The sequence below is a fragment of the Manacus candei genome, unplaced genomic scaffold, assembly GCF_025592945.1.
Source record: "Manacus candei isolate 608988 ecotype Guabito, Panama unplaced genomic scaffold, ASM2559294v1 h1tg000025l, whole genome shotgun sequence".
Taxonomy (NCBI): Eukaryota; Metazoa; Chordata; class Aves; order Passeriformes; family Pipridae; genus Manacus; species Manacus candei.
The window spans coordinates 3,867,207-3,885,014 of record NW_026138073.1 but is presented as its reverse complement, the minus strand read 5'-3'; the positions used below and the strand labels follow the sequence as shown (position 1 = coordinate 3,885,014).

Genomic DNA, 17,808 nt, shown 5'->3' with positions numbered 1-17,808 from the left:
ACCAATACCTTGGTTATTGGTCCTCACATATCCTGCAGGAATTGCTGCCTCTGTCTCTCATTCCTCATCCAAACTCTAATGCCCTCTCAGCTTGACAAGTCAACACCTCTCCCCCCGGCCTGGCATATCGCAAAGCAGTTTATACCCTGAATACTCTGACTGTCTGTGATTGATTCTATCCCTTCAATATGCCAGAAAGATCTATGCTCCCTGTGTCCGCACAGCTTGGGGGAGGGGAAAAAAGCGCAGGTAATCAACTCCATTAGTTGTCCCTAATGAACCAAATACTAATTGGAACAGTTGCTCAGGCTTGTCCAGAGCTGTTAAATGCTCATAAATATGATTCAAATTTTGTACATAGATCAGACTAAACAGCCAATGAAAGCTGTACCCAAACAGTCTATAACTGGCACACAGAACCTCAAGGGTTTCTGCTGCAGAGCTCTGTACCCACACCCAGCTTTTACTGCAAACATCTAGAGAGACTTCAAGAAGCTATTTAGTGGTTTCACACGTTAAAGAAAAAAAAGAACAAAGCACTAATTGCTCACATGTAACATCTGCACTTAGAGATGATACAGACAATGGAAGACCCAGAGAATTTCTATTCCCTGTCACAAGAAAACCCGAGTATCTAACGAGCATCTCTTGGTACTGGTTTCCTGTATAATGGTACCAAGTTACTACTGAAGCCAGATATACACAAATATTTCATTTCACTACCACAGTTATCTGCATACCACACCACAAGGTCTATGCAACAGGTGGTAATAAGGCCCCTGACCCATCTCAACACCACTGTGGTTTTTTCACCCAACACAGAAACTCTAACTCATTTTTTGTTGCAATCTGCATACATGTCTGAGCCAACAAAGATGATCTGGTCTTCAGCTTTAAATAAGTGTGATGCTGAAACACTCTGCAGATCAGATAATGCAGTTACCTATTCCACAGAACAGCGAAGATAGTGAGCATCCCTAAAATCCAGTATACAGCAATTTCTGTCTGAATGACTGAGAATAAATATGTTAAATGAAGTTGTTTGGTTACATGGAAAAGATTTTCAGATTGATGCAGCCACACTAAAAGCTGACAACAGTAACTTGTGTCAAGCAACCTGCTCCCCGCCTACTGCAAAAAAAGATAAAATGTCAAGAAATCTTCAAAGAGAGGGCAGATACCATCTCCCTACATGATTATACGTGATTAACCTCACTGCTTGAAGCTGCCACTTCTGCCCAGACTTACAGTTATTCGCTGTTTACACAACCAGCTAAGTCAGAAACCCGAGCCATTCACAGGAAATCCCAATTCATGAATCTGAGGGTTTTTCCTACTTTGCACGACTCTTATGTGCTGCCTGTGATGTTATTTCCAAGCCTGGTGTCCAACCAAGCTGCCCTTCCTGTTGCAGGACTGCTGCACTGCTTGAACCAAGATACAAATTTTAAAATAGAAACTTCAACTAAAATAAAAAACCCCTTATAAATATGTCACACCATATTTCCCTAGAGAAGGCTGGAATGCCAAAAAGACCAGGCTTAAAGCACTCCTGTGGAGACACTTCACCCTGTGCTCTTCCTCTCCTTATCAGTGTCTGTGACAGTGAACTAAATTTATTTAGTTTTATCATTTTCTGGCCAGCCACTGACATTACTACCACAACTTCTCCAAACCTCATAGTTACATGTTCCTTCTTACATGCCAGGATGGCTCATTGGTGAGGGCAAAGCCAAAACTGGAAGAGAAGAGAGTGGGAAGGAGGCAGCGACCTGAGGAAAGGGGACCAGCCCTGCTCATGGGGTCCCTCCTGCATGAGGAAGGGAGCAGAAAGATGCTGAGACTTTGGTCAACACTGAGCACGTTCCAAGATCTCCTGTGCTAACAGAAGAGATTTTATTAAAAATAATGCAAATAACCCAACAAACAGCTTTCCAATTCCTGATCTGACTGTTTCACTCACGCGGGCAGCAAGCTTAGGAAAAGGACAAAAACGAGGTAATTTAAGCAACTGGTATAGTAATAGTAATAATAATTGGAGTAATAAGATCCTTCAAGTAAGGCCCACGCTGCCAGTACAGCCAGGATACACTGGTTACAAGGCTTTACTAAAAAGCCAAGCAAAGCAAGTCGAGCAGTGCATTTTTAACCACAGCAAACTATAACCATAGGAACCACAATTGAGCGAAGCAGCTGCATTATCCAAAACTTGCTCCAAGTTTCCCTGCCTACCAAAAACACACTCAAGGGCTACCTAACATCCCTAGCACAGATTATACAGTCACAGAATGGTTTGGGTTAGAAGGGACCTTAAAGTCCATCCACTTCCAGGGATGAGGCAGGCACACCTTCTCTGTGTCAGGGCCTCACCACCCTCACAGGGAAGAATTTCTTCCTTGTATCTAATTTATATCTTTCTGTTACAAGCAATTCCCCCTTGTCCTATCACTACATGCCCTTGTAGATCATCCCTCCAGACTCCTTTCCTGCCTGTACAGCCATCCATCCATATCCTAGTCACGCTGTGTGTCAAAGCAGCTCTCCTCATGAGTGTTGTGAATTCTTTTCCAGCTGTGGCAGCAGGAAGCTTGCATTGCCTTCTAGAAATAAGGAAAAAAGTGAATTCAATAATACTTTGCAGTGGGTACTAATCATCTTCCCTTTCAGAATCTGAACTAGGAAGGAAAAAAGGGGAGAAACAAGGCTCATTCCCACTTGGGCTACCACAGTTTAACATGCTCTGGTTTCTGCTGCAGAATTTGGGAGTCCTAAGAGCAGAAAATTCCCTTCTTTCCTTTTCTGTTTTTGAACACTCAATGTGTCTAAGACCCTAATTTGTTTTCCAGTTGGCCTTTTTATTTAATGATTTTTTTTTGCCACCTCCAAAAAGAATGCTTCAACCCAAATACACCACTATTATATTAAAGGAAGTTATCACTTGAGCAGAACAACTTGAACAGAAAGTTGCAACCATTTCTAAACTCTGCCAGAATGAACAGCTACAGAAATAACTATTAATCATTTTTTTATCCCAAAAATGTTCTTATCCGTTTACTTTCTGTAACATTAAACTGTTCATGTGCACAAAGAATACATCTAAATGACAAAAACCAAACCCCCAACTCAGCCTTTCCCAAGCTTTCTAACCACACTCATGCTTAAGAAACAACTATATTGGCATTTACTAGAAGGTTTAAAGTATCAACATTACTCACAAACCACAACAAGCTGACAAGTCTCAACTTCCCAAAAATTATCTGAAGAGATGCAGTACTTAGTACTAGACTTAGTTCTTGAATTTTCAAAGCAAGTATCTGAAATAGGTATATTTACTCCTACCTGAGCATAATGACGGTAAAGTTACACTTTGCTTGCACAATTTCCCTTAATTTAGGCGACAGCCTGAGTAAAGACTGAGTAAAGATCCAACACTGATGTGACAAACAAATGCACATTATCTTTTCACTTTCTAAAACATGAAGAGGATTGTCTTTTCCCCCTCTAAAACTAAGCAATTAAACAAAATTGAACTGTGCTTTCAAAGTTATGTACAGACAAATAAATTGTTTCACATTAATTAAACTGTAGTTTACCTCTCAGGAGCAGACACTTGCACAACAACTCATGACCTTTGCAGCAAGGACATTCTGCTGCATGAAAAAGCTGAAATATATGTCTACTGTAAGAATGGCTGCGGCATCTGGGCCTCTTCACCATCAACTACCATAAATGATGCACACAAATTATCTTTACTACCTTTTAGTAACAGACCAGCTCAGAACTATTGTGCCTGCAAATATATACTATATGCAAATATATATATATATATGTATATATACATGCAGACACTACATGCAAATAACATCATACCCTCAGATTGTCATATGAATTGACACTGGGAAGTTTGGCTCATGGGAAGTGGAATAAATGCAAGACCTTTCCTGAAGGGCTTGTTGCCTGTGTTGCTCTGTGCTCTTTAAATAAATAAAAAATTAAAAATTAAAATCCAAACTGTAACTTTAAGGTTCTGGCAAGCACCTCACAGTATTTCACTACTTGCATTTCCTTCTTTATCTCAAAGCTTTCCCTTTACAGCCTGTCTCAGGACCAAATCCAGGGCACTGAGACCCAGGAATTCTGCTGTAGCCCCTGCAGCTGGGCTCAGGAGTGGAGCAGCACAAATCACTGCACATCCCACACATGGGAGTTACTCAGACCTGGATTTGGAGAGGGATATAGGAGGATAAGTTGCATCATATTTCTTGTGTGACCCCCATTTCTGTATCTGTTTGGGATTTCTCTGGTCCCTCTGCCTTGAGGAAAAGGAAGCCACCTGCCTCCTGCAGACACCCCAGAGCAGGGAAGTGACAGGGCTTTATACCCACAGACCTTGAGGGACTCCGGCAATCCCCAGGAATGTGGATCTAATTACAGCCGCTCTTGCTTCCCTGTAACTATGTTATCAGAAGAATGAAAGTGGCATCGAGTGGGATTTCAGAGTCAAAAGCCTCGTGCAACGTGAAGTAGGGAGGATTTGGATAATTTCATGCTGTTCTGGCTTTGATGCACGTGGCGATACCAGGCGACCTCTGCGCGGCTCCACGGCTCCCTGAGAAAATGTGTTTCAGACGCTGTGCAGTGTGAAGTACGTGATTATTTTAATAACCCCGGTCGCACATGAACTTGGCTTTGCTCAAAGAAAAGCAAGAAAACAAGACTAAAAGTATTTACAGTGTTTATAAAACAGTGCCAAAACAATAATACAACAAGCATCCTTCTGAGCATAAAGCAAGGTTGGAAATTAACCCATGAGCACAAACAAAATTAACATCGCCTTTAAAGATTTTTACACCCAGAAGAACCAAAGCTTTGGAGAAATTAAGCTATAAATATGATGGGTGAGCCCTCATTCCTGCATGCATATTTTCCAGCTCATTTGTGATGACCACACGGTCCTTTTTAGCAACCAGAAGGATGAATGGACAAATTGTCCTTAGAGTACAACTGCAAAGCAGTATGGAAGCTGTATACATTTATCTCAAGCTTCCCATGTGATCCAAGACCACAAAGCAACAATAAAAACAGTAAAAGAAGACTAGAAGGACAAACTGCAAGAAATATGTGACTGAGCAATACTTTGTTGAAAGAACAGATTTTTCCTTTAACACTGATGTGCTAACGCTGTGTTTTTATTTAGAAGACAGATGTTTAAAAAAAGTTAATCACAGGAACACCCACTTCTGGGGCGCAGGTGTTGGGCACAGTAACATGTTTGAAAGACAGTGTTAAGTCTGAACATTTTGGGAAGAAAAAAAACACAAATGAAAATAACAGCTTCACACAAAGCAAGTAATTGTTTGCCATAAAATAAAGTAAGTACATTTAGAAGTGTACAGCCCTCCTCCTCCAAAAACTGTTCAACATCCTCCTTGACCATCCAGCCCACTGCCTCCTACCTCCTCCTCGGAAGAGCCAAGAAGAGGCAGCACAGAGATAAAGAAGCCTCAGTTTCGCCAATAAATATTCCCGGTCACAACAACAAAGCTTGAGCTGTTCAGATTTCAGAAGAGTATTTTAAACTTTTTCTTTATCCACCAGAAGGTTTTAGACTTCAGGTCATTTCTCACAGTTTGAACAACCCCCATGTTCCTCCTGTTTTTAACTTTAAAAAGTTCAAAATTACATGCAGTACTTAACATTTAGTGGCCTGACAAGGCAGCCAGTTCCCTGCCTTTTTAGGAAAATCTGGTTTTCTTCAATTTTTCTCCCCCCCCCTTTTTTTTTTTTAAATCCAATTAAGAATGGGAAAGTTATTAAATGAAATGCAAGCTGTCACTTCCATTTACAGGACAGGCACTACAGTTTGCTAGAAAGTGGTTGGTCAGTGCCTCTGTGCCACTAGAGAAGAGCTAAGCCTCCTTGAATAGTGCGTGTGAAAAGAATACTCAATTCTTACTTGTTACAGAAGAGCATTGCTTACTTTTAATCATTTGGGTGTATTTACAAATAAAGGAGTTTTATTCCCAAGAGCTGTCACTGCACAGATCCTGTAGCTCACATTTCTAATTTTTTTAGTGAAAATATGCTTTAAAAAAAAATTTAAAAAAAAAAATCACAAAACCAGTGCTAAGAGTGTCTCAGAACTGCCCTATGAAGCTATTTCACTCTGGCTGCTCAGTAGCACAGTGTAATAGGTTTTTCAATACTTTTACAGTTCTTTGTTAATATACATTGTTTCATACAGTCCCATTACTAAACAGTCTAAAGGCAGAGTCGTAAGATGTTTGTGGAAGCAGTTTGACCAGAATTTTGCCACCCTGAAGCTGAGTACTCACAGAATTCCTCAAAACACCCGTTCTAATAGAGTACAGAACTGGAAACTGCAAATACTGTTTGCTGGTACCACCACAAATCCAAACATGAATGCAAATCTGGACCATTCACCTCCTATCAAATTAGGAAAGGAACATCTTATATGGCGCTTCTTCCATAGCTGGACTTAGGATATGCTAGGTTGGCAGCAGGAAAGGAGTCTTGAGCCAGAGAATTGGGTTGTTTGGGAATTTGTTGGAAAATTTTCAGTGGAGAAGCACCACTGTTTGCATTTTTGCAAGTACATGGCTTCTCTTTTGGTTTGTTTTGGAGTTTTGTTTTTTTTTTTTCCAAGGGAAACTGATAAATCACAGACCAGGCTCTCTGGTTAAAAAGAAGTGAACCAGACAATGACCATAAACCCGGGTTTGTTACGCCAAGTCTTATGGGCTCTGCTCACCTCACTGCCCTGCTCCTTGTCTATCACACAATACAGCAAAAATCATCACAAAGAGATATCTAACACAAGAGATATCTATGGTGTGTGTGTTTTGGACCACAGGTTTATTCTGCTGTGCCTCTGTAGAGGGTTCACAATACCAAATAGTGTAAGACAGAGGCTCCTTTTCACTCTGGAGAACCTGCAAAACATCAGGAGAAGGAACAGTTGTTCCTTCAATAACAACAACCTTCTCCTTTTGCAGCTATTTAATTTGAAATCATGAAACTGCAAAAGGAAGAGTTAAACAGAAGTTGTTCTTCAGGCTTCTTTGATGCAAGAGCAAGGATGGAAAATAGCAGTGATGGTGAATACCAACGCTGAGTATCAGTTATTGGAACAGAGCCTGGGGTTTACTTAAGTGCTAATTCCGTGAAATTTAGCTTACTATGTCTGCAGGAGGCAAAACAAAAATCGTGCTGAAGTTTTGGAAGAAATGCTGCTGTTTCTCCTCTTAGAGGAAAAGCCTGCCTGGAAGCACAGGGAGGGCTGGCACTCTCACCTCTCTTCTTACCTGTAGCACCCATCTAAGCGGCAACAGCAGATCACATCTCCCATCCCTGGGAGTGTCCAAGGCCAGACTGGATGAAGCCTTGAGTAACCTGGTCTAGTGGAAGGTGTCCCTGCTCATGGCAGAGGCTTGGAATGAGATGAGCTTTAAGGTCCCTTCCAACCCAAACCATTCCATGATTCTATGACTCTGTAAGACAAAACTACATAGCCTGAATTACAGTTTTTCAGATGGTTTCTTGCTCCACTATTTTACATAAAAAATAAATTTTCTATTAAGCTTTTTTTTAATGGTCCATTTAAAAAAAATAACTATAAATTAAGAAAAAAGAGGACAATACATGTCTTCTGCTTAAAACAAAACTTGCAATATGCAATAGAATAAAATGGCATCAATTCCCAATTGCAACATCACCCTAAATTCCAGCTCAACAAAAACAACTACAACTCCCCTTCTTGCCCTCTCCCCAAGTCTACTACCAGCAGTAGTTAGGTCCATGGCTAGGCATTCCAGAAAGAGCACTGCTTCCAATTAATTTACTGCATTTGTAGTCTAGAAGTTCTACAGCAGCAGAAAAACTGTGTGAATATACACAAAATCCACAACCCAAATGAGATGCAACTGTAAATGTAAAAGATCACCCCAAGCCCAAATTTGAAAAAATGGCCTTGAGATCACAAAATCATTCCACTTAGGTATGTGAAATTTCCTGGGCCATCAATAACTTTAGTTACATATTGCAAGTGCTGCACAAGCTTCATTTCTAGAAACTTACTGCAACTGCCCTTCTCATGCTACTGACCCATCACAGATCCACTCAGAGCTTCAGTTTCACTGAAAACTCAAATTGATACTTCAGCAGGTACATTGAAAGGGTAAAATTTAGCATGCAGTTGCTTCTGGTGTTTTCATCTACAGCCATACCTTACTGCAAAACACCAAGTGTTCCATGATTTACAAGGGCTTACAAAGTTGTTATGGAAAATCCCTGATCTCAGCACAGAATTTACTTGCCTACAAGCACCAGACTGATGATAAAACTAAGGCCATTTTACTTGCTTGACAAAAATAAGCTGCTCTCACCAGAAAAAATTTGAAAACAGTTCATAAAGCTGGCAGCAACCAAGATGTGTATAATAAAATACACGGATTTACAACAAAAACAATTACTGAAAATACTTCTTCCTATTTGACTGTTTATTAAGCTATGTGTAATCCTGAGAAAAGTGAACAGGCTCAAAACTTCCTGTTGAGTAACGAAGTGCAGTTGGCAGCACCAGGGTATAAACGAGTCTGATAAAGATTTAACATGTAGATTCTCCAAAGAAACTGCTCATGGTTATTGTATTATAAATTAAAATAACAAAAAACTGAGGAAAAGAATAGTTTAGCAACTCTAGCTAGAGCTAAAGACTAGGAACACCAGACCTGGTGTTATAAAAGTGCCTTACCACTGCTGCCAATATATATATTTCTGTATCAGACACTGAAATCTTGAGTAATAACAGAAATTGTCATGTATAGAACATCCTTTAATCCAGCTTGACATGCCCCATCTGTGAGCATCTGCCTCCAGGTTTTGGGATAGTCAAGTCTCACACTTCAAAATCACAGCAGGAGAGAGACCAAACTTGGAAAACAAGCAACAAAAAAAGGAGAAATGCTGAGAAAATGAGCTCCCTACCAAAAAAAGATGTCATTTAAATTCTAAAGCTGATCCTCTCCCTAAAAGCTTGTATGAAAACTAAAATGTAAACTACACTTCCAAAAGCCTCCTTCTTAGAAGCGTGCTATTGGGTAAGCACAAAGTAAAACCTGTACTTTTCTCTCTCATGGGAAGATTTCTACTGAGCAACTCTCTTGCAAAGTCCCCTTAAAACATGTGGGCTGGTTTATCCGAGCAAAATTCCACTGTGCTTGTATGACACTGGAACACTGTACCTTTAGAAAAGAAGACTTCTCTATCATTTCCCAACCAGGATAAGTCCAGATAGAAGCAAAATGAGAAATTCCCATTTCTACAGTGGATGCTGAATAGACTCAATAGGTCCTAAATCTCTAGGGATGCAATATTAAAAAAAAAAAAAAAAAAAGCCAATTGAGTGAGGCAGTAATTTTAATTCAGCTCCATCAGACACTGCAGGCTTTACCTAAATGAGAGAACCTGAGCTTTTCCAGCAAGCCAAACCTCCTTGTTATTAAAAGAACATCAATGATATGATTTCCTTTCATATGAAAGTGACATTTCAAGAGCCCTTGAACAACCAGGAATGCAGCTTTACTGCAAAGCCCCAGCCTGCAGGAGCTGTGCAATTTGAGAGGGACATCAGGGATGCTCCAGTGTGGGGCGGATGCAGCAGCAGAGGGAGTTACTGGTTCCAGTAAGTGGTACCCCACCTACTCCTTCACACCTCTGTCCCAGCACAATCTGCAGTGAAAAGGTCACTGCCAAGGGTTTAGTGGAAAACCTCCTGTTCAATAAACCAGCTTGTTTTTCTAAACCCGCCAAGCAACAAAAGCCGCTCTGGAGGACAACGAGGCAGCAGACATGTGTTTTCAAAAGGCCACCATGTGCTCAGAGGAGCTCTTTTTCCCCATTGTGTTCTCTGAACACAATGTGATAACTGAACACAGATGTACAAGTGACATTTCGGGGTGTCCGGCTCCATCCAGGCGGCACAACACGCGGCGATCCTGCACACACACGCTGCTTCCCGGGAAAGCCGGAGGGGAAGTCAGCCTGCCGTCGAGAGCTGCTGTTCAAGCACCGTGGGAACAGCACAGCCCGAGAGCACAGAAACTTTTGCTTTCAGAATTATTACTCCTGGGCGTGAGGAACTGACCCAGATGGTTTCAAAATTTGCCAGGAAACAATATTACAATAACTCAGTTCAAAAGCTTGTCCTCCCACTAACTAGGAAGCCTTAGAAGAAACCTACTTAGTAAACCGTTGGTTTCCACTTGGAGTACCAGTGTGAGTTATTTATGGGTGCCTATCATGATGTAGGATAGGGTAACTCGATTACCTTTGTAAATAAAATTAGCAGAGACCACTCTCCTACACAACAAAAAGCCAGAAATAATTAATTACAACAACAGAAACATTTCCGAGTTCTCCACAAGCCAACTTCTGATCTGCAGATAACAATGATAACTACTTGTCCAGACAAAACTATCATTTTTCAAGAAAGTTATCAGATAAGGTACTCTTAAATCTAAAATACTGATTTTATTGTCCTACCACTATTTTCACCCTGACTATTGTTTCGCAGCTTTGCATATGCTCACATGGCTTGTGTTTATTTGTGCACACAAACACACGCAACCAAACTCCTGAATTACCATCAGTCTGGTACGAGCCCCAGGAAGGGAAAGCAAGCAAATTCAGTTAAGAGTTCTTTTTCCCCCCCCTCAGTTCTTCAAAGCAATTCTGGTGTTCCATCCTAAAGAAGTGGTTAGTCTCACTGAAAACTACCAGTTACACTGTGAACCTGTGCCAGCGGCAAATCACTCCAACTGCCCTGGCACCATCATTTAAAGTCATTTTCCATTTAAAGAGTCTCACATCAGCGCCAGCACAGCCTTTCATTACCCATCCCACTTAATACCCACAATCTCTCCACAGCTCACTCGCTCGGTCTCCACTGACCAAGCAGCACACAGAGACTGATGTGCGGATTATTGGGATTCCTAATGCTTTCCTCCCCGCTGGCTGAGTGCTGAGCTCTTGGCAGCCTGCCTGACCCGCAACACGTGTGGGTTTGTCAGCCTAATGCACTGTGTCATCTGCACAGTCTCGGGACGGAGCGGACCCAACGGAGCGCGCACGGCAACGGCCGGCAGCTCCCAAAACTTCCAGCTGCTGCACTTCCCAGCACTGGTGGGAACGCAGGTACAGAAGTGAGTGTCTGGGTGTTTGCCACTGCTTGATTTCCGAGAGGCAAATACGTGGGGTGAGAACAACAGCACCCAGCACGATCCTTTAATCGAAGGATGGGGAGTCATCACAGGGCTTTCCCGTACAAAACATCCATCCTCGCTTGATTGCTGTTTTGCAATGACTCAAAATCCGCACATCAAGGTTCTGGATCTGAGTGTTTTCTTTTTATATAACCCACCTTCTCTTAAACTAAATAATGACAGTGAAAATTCAGAGATACAGGCTCAAAAATGAGTTGTGACCAAGTCAGTTGTCACTCACTGGTTTAAGGGGTTGCTATTAAACTGTTCCTATGCCCAGCAATTAGTCAGGGCAGAGAGAAATGAGGCTTGGGCATTTTTCTATATAAAAGATACACTGAGGTATTTTCAGGTGTGAGACAGTGCATCACACCTGTAAATCCCACTGTAAATTCTCACAGGATCAATATACAACAGAAATACCACACAACGTGCAAATAGCAAATAAATGCAAATTTACCATCATGCGTAACTAAGAGGTGTCATGAAAGTGAAACAGGTTTGCAGATGAATGAAATACAGAAGTCAGTGGAGATCATACTTGGAAATGGAAGAAGAGAATACGTAGAATACAGCTGAAGTTTCACTTCCTCTGTACAACAAAAGAGAATCAAAAGCTCAAGCACAGCACATGGCATACCCTTTACAACCTCCTCAGACAACACACACTGCCCAGACACGCTAAGACTTTCTACTTTATATCTGATGTCAGATTAGAGATATTGTAAATTATCTAAGCAGAGGAAGATAAAATTATCAACCACATAACTAAGTATGGGGATTTTTAAATGACATATTACAAACCTATTTTTGTGCTAATAAATGCATACTAATTATTTTAGAATAGCAAACACAGTAACAGAACAAATGAGGGAAAGTCCTGAAAAGCACTATTGAGACGACCAGCTGCATTGGGTTTGGTTCTGGTTTCAGTGTATCATCAGCATCACAATATCCAGACACCTCAGTCTCACGTGTATCTATTAAGACGCTTCTTGGTCAGGTTTATTTCCAGTTAAGCACAGGGGAAGTTTTTTTGAGCTCTAGGACTTCAACCCACTGGCGATACACATCTACCAGATGAGAGAAATTACTTGCTTCTGGAGATTTACAAAAATGACTCAGTGGGATTCTACGATGTTATGTTACTTCCTCCTCTAATTTCTTCCTGGATTGTGCAGCTAAAAATGCTTATCACCAGAATTTCCAAGTTAAAGCAAGCCAAAAACAGAACCCTGTTTTTACTCGAACGCATTGCGGAAAACCGAGTTGAGCAACCACTTCCTAAGGAGCTCGTACCCACACTCTGCACCAAAACAGCACAAGGTTTCGGGGTTAGCACAACTCTGTGAGCAATTACACATGCACCAACCATCTAGAGAAAACACATGAAAATACTTTCTCATCACTATCTCTTTTCATCATCTGTGGGGTCACTGAGAGCAGCAGCAAGTGCCAGGATTCAAACCAACACAAAACCTCCTCGTCTGTCTGCACTGCCACATGAGACAGCCTTGCCTGCTCCTGCCATTAGCTTTCCAAGCCCACCGATTATTCCCTCTTGATGCACCCACAAAGCCAGAGGAGTTGACACCAGTGCAGCAGCAGCTCTGACACTCACAACAGTGAGGAAAGTCATGAGTACTGAAGCCACTCCATGAGTATTTGCAGCCTGACCTGGAACTCCAAAAGTCTATTTAGCTTTAAAAGCTGACTGGAAACTTAGAAAAACACTTAAAAGTTCACTACCTGAAACTGGTCACTTCTAAAAACACAGGGGTACACAAGGCAGGAAAAGTTGAAGCAACCACCTTCATGCTGCAATAACACAACTGCTCACTTTTCCACTAAGTTTCCTCAGAAGAAGTTGAAAGCAATCAAATACCACAGAAAAACACATGGAAATTATCATTATGGCACAAAAACAAAAGCAGAAAAGCTTTTATGTGCCTTTTAACAAAAGAAAGCCTAGTTTTGAAACAGCTGCTTTACTGACTGGAGCCCACGCCCCGAGGCAGGGGCTAGGTTTGGTTTTGTTGCTGTTTATTTCACAGTTTCCCTGTTTATTCAGCTTCTTTCCTCTCCCGGTGGCAGCCAGGGCAGTGTGGGGCAGGCAGCTTCATCCAAAACCAACAAGCAGCCCTGGATCCCGACAGCCGCTCCACGCTGCTCTCTGAAATGCAGGTACCTGTGTCCTTCTGAACTTGGAAGAAGCTTCAAGTCTTTTCTAAAGGAAAAGGCAGCAAATCACCTCAGAGCTTCCTTGAAAAGAATTCCTATTTTTTCCCCCTGAAGTGGCATATTAAGCTCAAAGAAGGTAGTAGAGGTGAACTGGGAAAAGCCAATGAGTTACACAGTCAAAGCTCAATGTAGCTTAAATGCTACTTACACAACTGTTAAAAAACTACCAGCGTGAGTTGGAAGAGAATTCTCTGCTCCTTCCCTGGAGGCTGCAGACATTTCCCGGACATGCTGGTACAGTCACCAAAAGTTTGGGAAGCATCTGACTTCTCTGCTTACAGACAAATGCACTTCGGTGGCGTTTCAGACAATACATCCTACACTGAAGTTTAACCTCAGTGACACCAATTCCATCAACTTCAAGTGAACCTCCTTTACCTTACACAGGCAATGGACTGACTTACTGAGGATCAGGGCTGAAGAAAGAGTAACATGAGCCTTTTAAATACATCTGTAGCAGGAAACCTGGACACTGAACATCCTTTGCTCATTTTGTCATCAACAGTAGTGCTCTTCTACAGGGATTTCCCTGGAAAGGCAGTGTTTTAACAGAGCACAAGTCTTGCTCTACCTCCTTTGGGAATGGTGTGCTTGCATTAAGGTGTAAATCCTGGTTTATCATTCCTCTAATCTCATGTACACCTAGACAGCTTTTCCATCACTGTACTGCACCAACAATCTGACTCCCTTTCTTTACAGCAGCAGCTAAACCAAGAGTTTCACCAAAGCAGACAGACTCCCATTAAAGTACTTGATAAGTCTCCAGAAGAAGGTGTTTCTGAGGAAAGTGGATTTTCAGTTTAAACAGGTGCTGTCTCAAAGGTTACCATTTCAATGACTGACATGTAGTGACATAAAATACCTGATAAGCTTATAAAATAACTTTGAATGGTAAAGTCTAAAGAAGCTGACCTGTTAATGAGCAGCAGACAAAGCATGTCCACACATAGTGCCCACTGTAACACCAAGGCCCAGGCCTTTCACAAGTTATTTCTCCATTGCTCTAAAACCAAACAAAACCACCACAGCAGCTTCACAGGCACACTCATCTGTTGTTTTTATAAAACAGGTTCCAGCAACAAAATCCACTTCTGTAGTTCTTTTTTCTTACCAGCAAGAACTTCAGGTCATTTATTTCCCTTTGGTCTATACGCAGGAGAAAATAATTCTCATAAAACAGTCCTAAGTTTTAGTCGGACTTATACAGACCATAAAGTTCTCCATGCAGTTAAACTATGTTAATCCTGTATGCACACACCCTCCACACTGTACACAGATGCACAAACAACCTGCCTGGGTAACAAGTGTTCAGTGATGAGTAAACATTTTGGATGCTGCAATACCTATAATAAGCATTTTAGAGAAAGCAGCAATAGTACTGAGGTCATGACGATCTGCTGTTTTAAGTTCAATGATTTCTACAGGAAGATATAAGCTTAGTCTAAATCAGCCCCATGAAGTTAAATAATAGGCCCTCAGCCTTGCAAGCCTGCTTTCAGGGAGACCACACAGAACTGGACAAGTTATTCTGAATACTTCATTCATTACTGCAATCACAGCATGTCTCAAATTCTTTCAACCTGGGTAAGATACTCCTCTATCAGCTGGACTCATTTTTGTACTTATCTAAGCTTCCCCCTTTTCACAACTGTTAGGAGCAGCCCACCCACTACACAGGTCTTGCAAGGTAGGGATCATCCTGATGCCTGAGGACAGAAAACTGGTAGGCACACACTCTTGGAAAAGCAAGAGACAGTGAAAGAGACTGAATAACTAACACCTGCCTACCCACTGAAGCACACTAATTACAGACAATAATTGAACAACTGCTTTCCTTACTCAGGGAGGTGCAGATAAGAGGTATGGGCCTTCTTATACCTCGTATGGGAGTTTAAAGTGCTCTCAGTTGGCAGCAATGCATAGAAAAAGTCACTGGCTGTGACAATTAACAGCTTCATTTTAAGTCTCTTTTGTTCAACTGAGTAACTCTTCCACTCAGACACTACATGAAACAACTTTCTCAAATAAACAGATTTATTCAAGGCACACAGCTAAAACCTAAATGTAAAACCTGTAAGGCTCCTGATGTTGGGAAGCAGCCACACTGTATTTTAATGCCGTGGAGTTAAAGGTGCAAAGAGGATGAGGGCTCCAGTGTCCTCCTACAACCCCAGTAATACTCTACTGTATCAACTCATGCTTTTTTAAAACCAGATTTTCAGGGAAACTCAAAAACAAGGCCATGAACCATCCTGCAGAGGAAAAGGAGAGATGTCTACAAAAATGAGTTACTTCAGGACACACACAGACATGTGAAAAATGACCTAGAACTTGGGGTAAGCAGCAAATCCTCAAATGAGGTGCTGTAAAATAAGGTATGGATAGATTTCACTTAAGAACTTGTTTACTAGCAACATTCCATGAAAAATGTATTTCAATTAACGGACCTATGTTGATTTTATCCACAGTCTGTCCACTCAATCATCATTTCTCAGAATTGGATGCATGGTGGGAATTGAATCTCTTTGTGGGAACAGGTGTGAACATTTGCTATGTGCAGTGCTGCCTTACGTCTGCTGCAAACACAACACAACCTTCATCAAAACCCCTCCTCATTAAAACATCTCAGCTGTGAGATTTTTGTGCCATTTGCTACCTGAATTTGAAAAAAAATAACGCTCTTTTCTATAGCACACTTTACACAGTGGCTGAAAAGAGACTGCTTGCATAACAAGTATTATGCAATTTCCCAAATAAATAATACCTTTGGTGAGGGGGGGAAAGATTACAACGTCTTGAAGATTTTCAAGCCTGCAAATTTTGGCTTCAAAACCAGAGTCCACAAGCCATTCAAAATCTTCCTGATAAGCATTGCCATCCCATCAGTACCCAAATATCTCACCAGGAACAATGATCCAACATGTATTAACAAAGGACAATCTCGCAGATACACAATTTACCACCAGAGTACATTCTCCAAAGAAGGTAAAGAGGCTGCCACCAGCTAAAGAAAAACAAAACCAAAAAAATCACCGAAGTGCAACTTTATTAACCATCTTCAGCCTGGAGTACTTTGCCAGAGTAAATATAGTAGCAAAGTATCTCACGTGGAAAAGAAAAAAGCTCACTAAACCACTGTGCAACTGTGTGATCATCATGAAGATGTTTACAGTGTGAGGGCTGTTTGTTTTTTAAACAAGCCCGCAGTTTAAGTCACAAACATCTCCTGGAGAGCAAACAGAGAAGTAAAAAATGAAGCCCAAGAGGCAGCACAGAGAAAAATAAAAGAGCGAGGGACTTGTCCAACAGCCAAATTTTGACAAATAATTTCACTGCCCTGAAAAAAATTTTGCTTCTCCTGAATTTTTTTCTTGTTTTTGTGATTTGGCCTTTTCTCTCCACTGGTATTTCAGCCTCCAGTGCACAGGGCTGGCAACCCTGGTGTGTGACATCCAACCGTGTCAGCAACCCTGCTGTGCAACAGGAACATCCACCTGCACCAATCCCTGCTCCAGCCACTGCAGCAGCCAGGAATCTCAAACCTCCACCCAGAGCACAACCACAGCCTTGTATCTGCACTGGGAATAGGCTGAAAGCAACAAAGTGACTCTGAGAGCAAAAGAAGCCTTAAATTAACTGGCATTGAAAACTGAAGAGGTCCACTGCAAGCTTCAGATCTTGGAGGCCCAGAGAGATTTTCACCAACTTCAGGTGGATATCAGGGAACAGAAAAGAGGGACATTGAGCCTTGCAAAGCCAGCATCCATCCCACCAGAAACTACTGACATTAGATTACACTTTCACAATGGGGCTAATCAGCCTCGTTCCAAACAGGAGCTGCATTTATCTCCTCAGAACAGCAGAGTTTTTTCTTAATTATCCAAGGTCAGTGGCAGTGAATATTGAACAAACTGACTCAGAGAAGCAAAATAGATACAAAACTGGAGGGCAGGCAGCCTTACATTTGCTTAGCAGTAGTATCACATTTTATAACAAATTTTTAGACATGAGAATTACTTTCTAATTAATCACCAATCGATGTTTGATAAGGTACCTTTTTAGAAACAGAAATATTATTCTATACCAGCAAAATTCTCGCTTTTTCATAGAATCATATAGGTTGAAAAAGACCTTTAAAATCTTAGTCTAAGCATTAACCCAGCACAGCCAGGCCCACCACCAAACCATGTCCCTAAACATCACATCTACACATCAACTAAGAGAAAAAAAATATTTGTAAATGTTGGACTGTAAAGGTTTAAGACAATTAAAGCATTCAGTGAGC

The 17,808-nt window shown here is 41.3% G+C and overlaps 1 protein-coding gene across 1 annotated transcript in view; it reads right to left on the bottom strand.

The window, feature by feature from the left end:
• The window catches only part of RYBP (RING1 and YY1 binding protein), a 43,309-nt gene that overhangs the window by 9,082 nt on the left and 16,419 nt on the right, over positions 1 to 17,808 (bottom strand). The gene's annotated exons all lie outside the window — the stretch shown is intronic.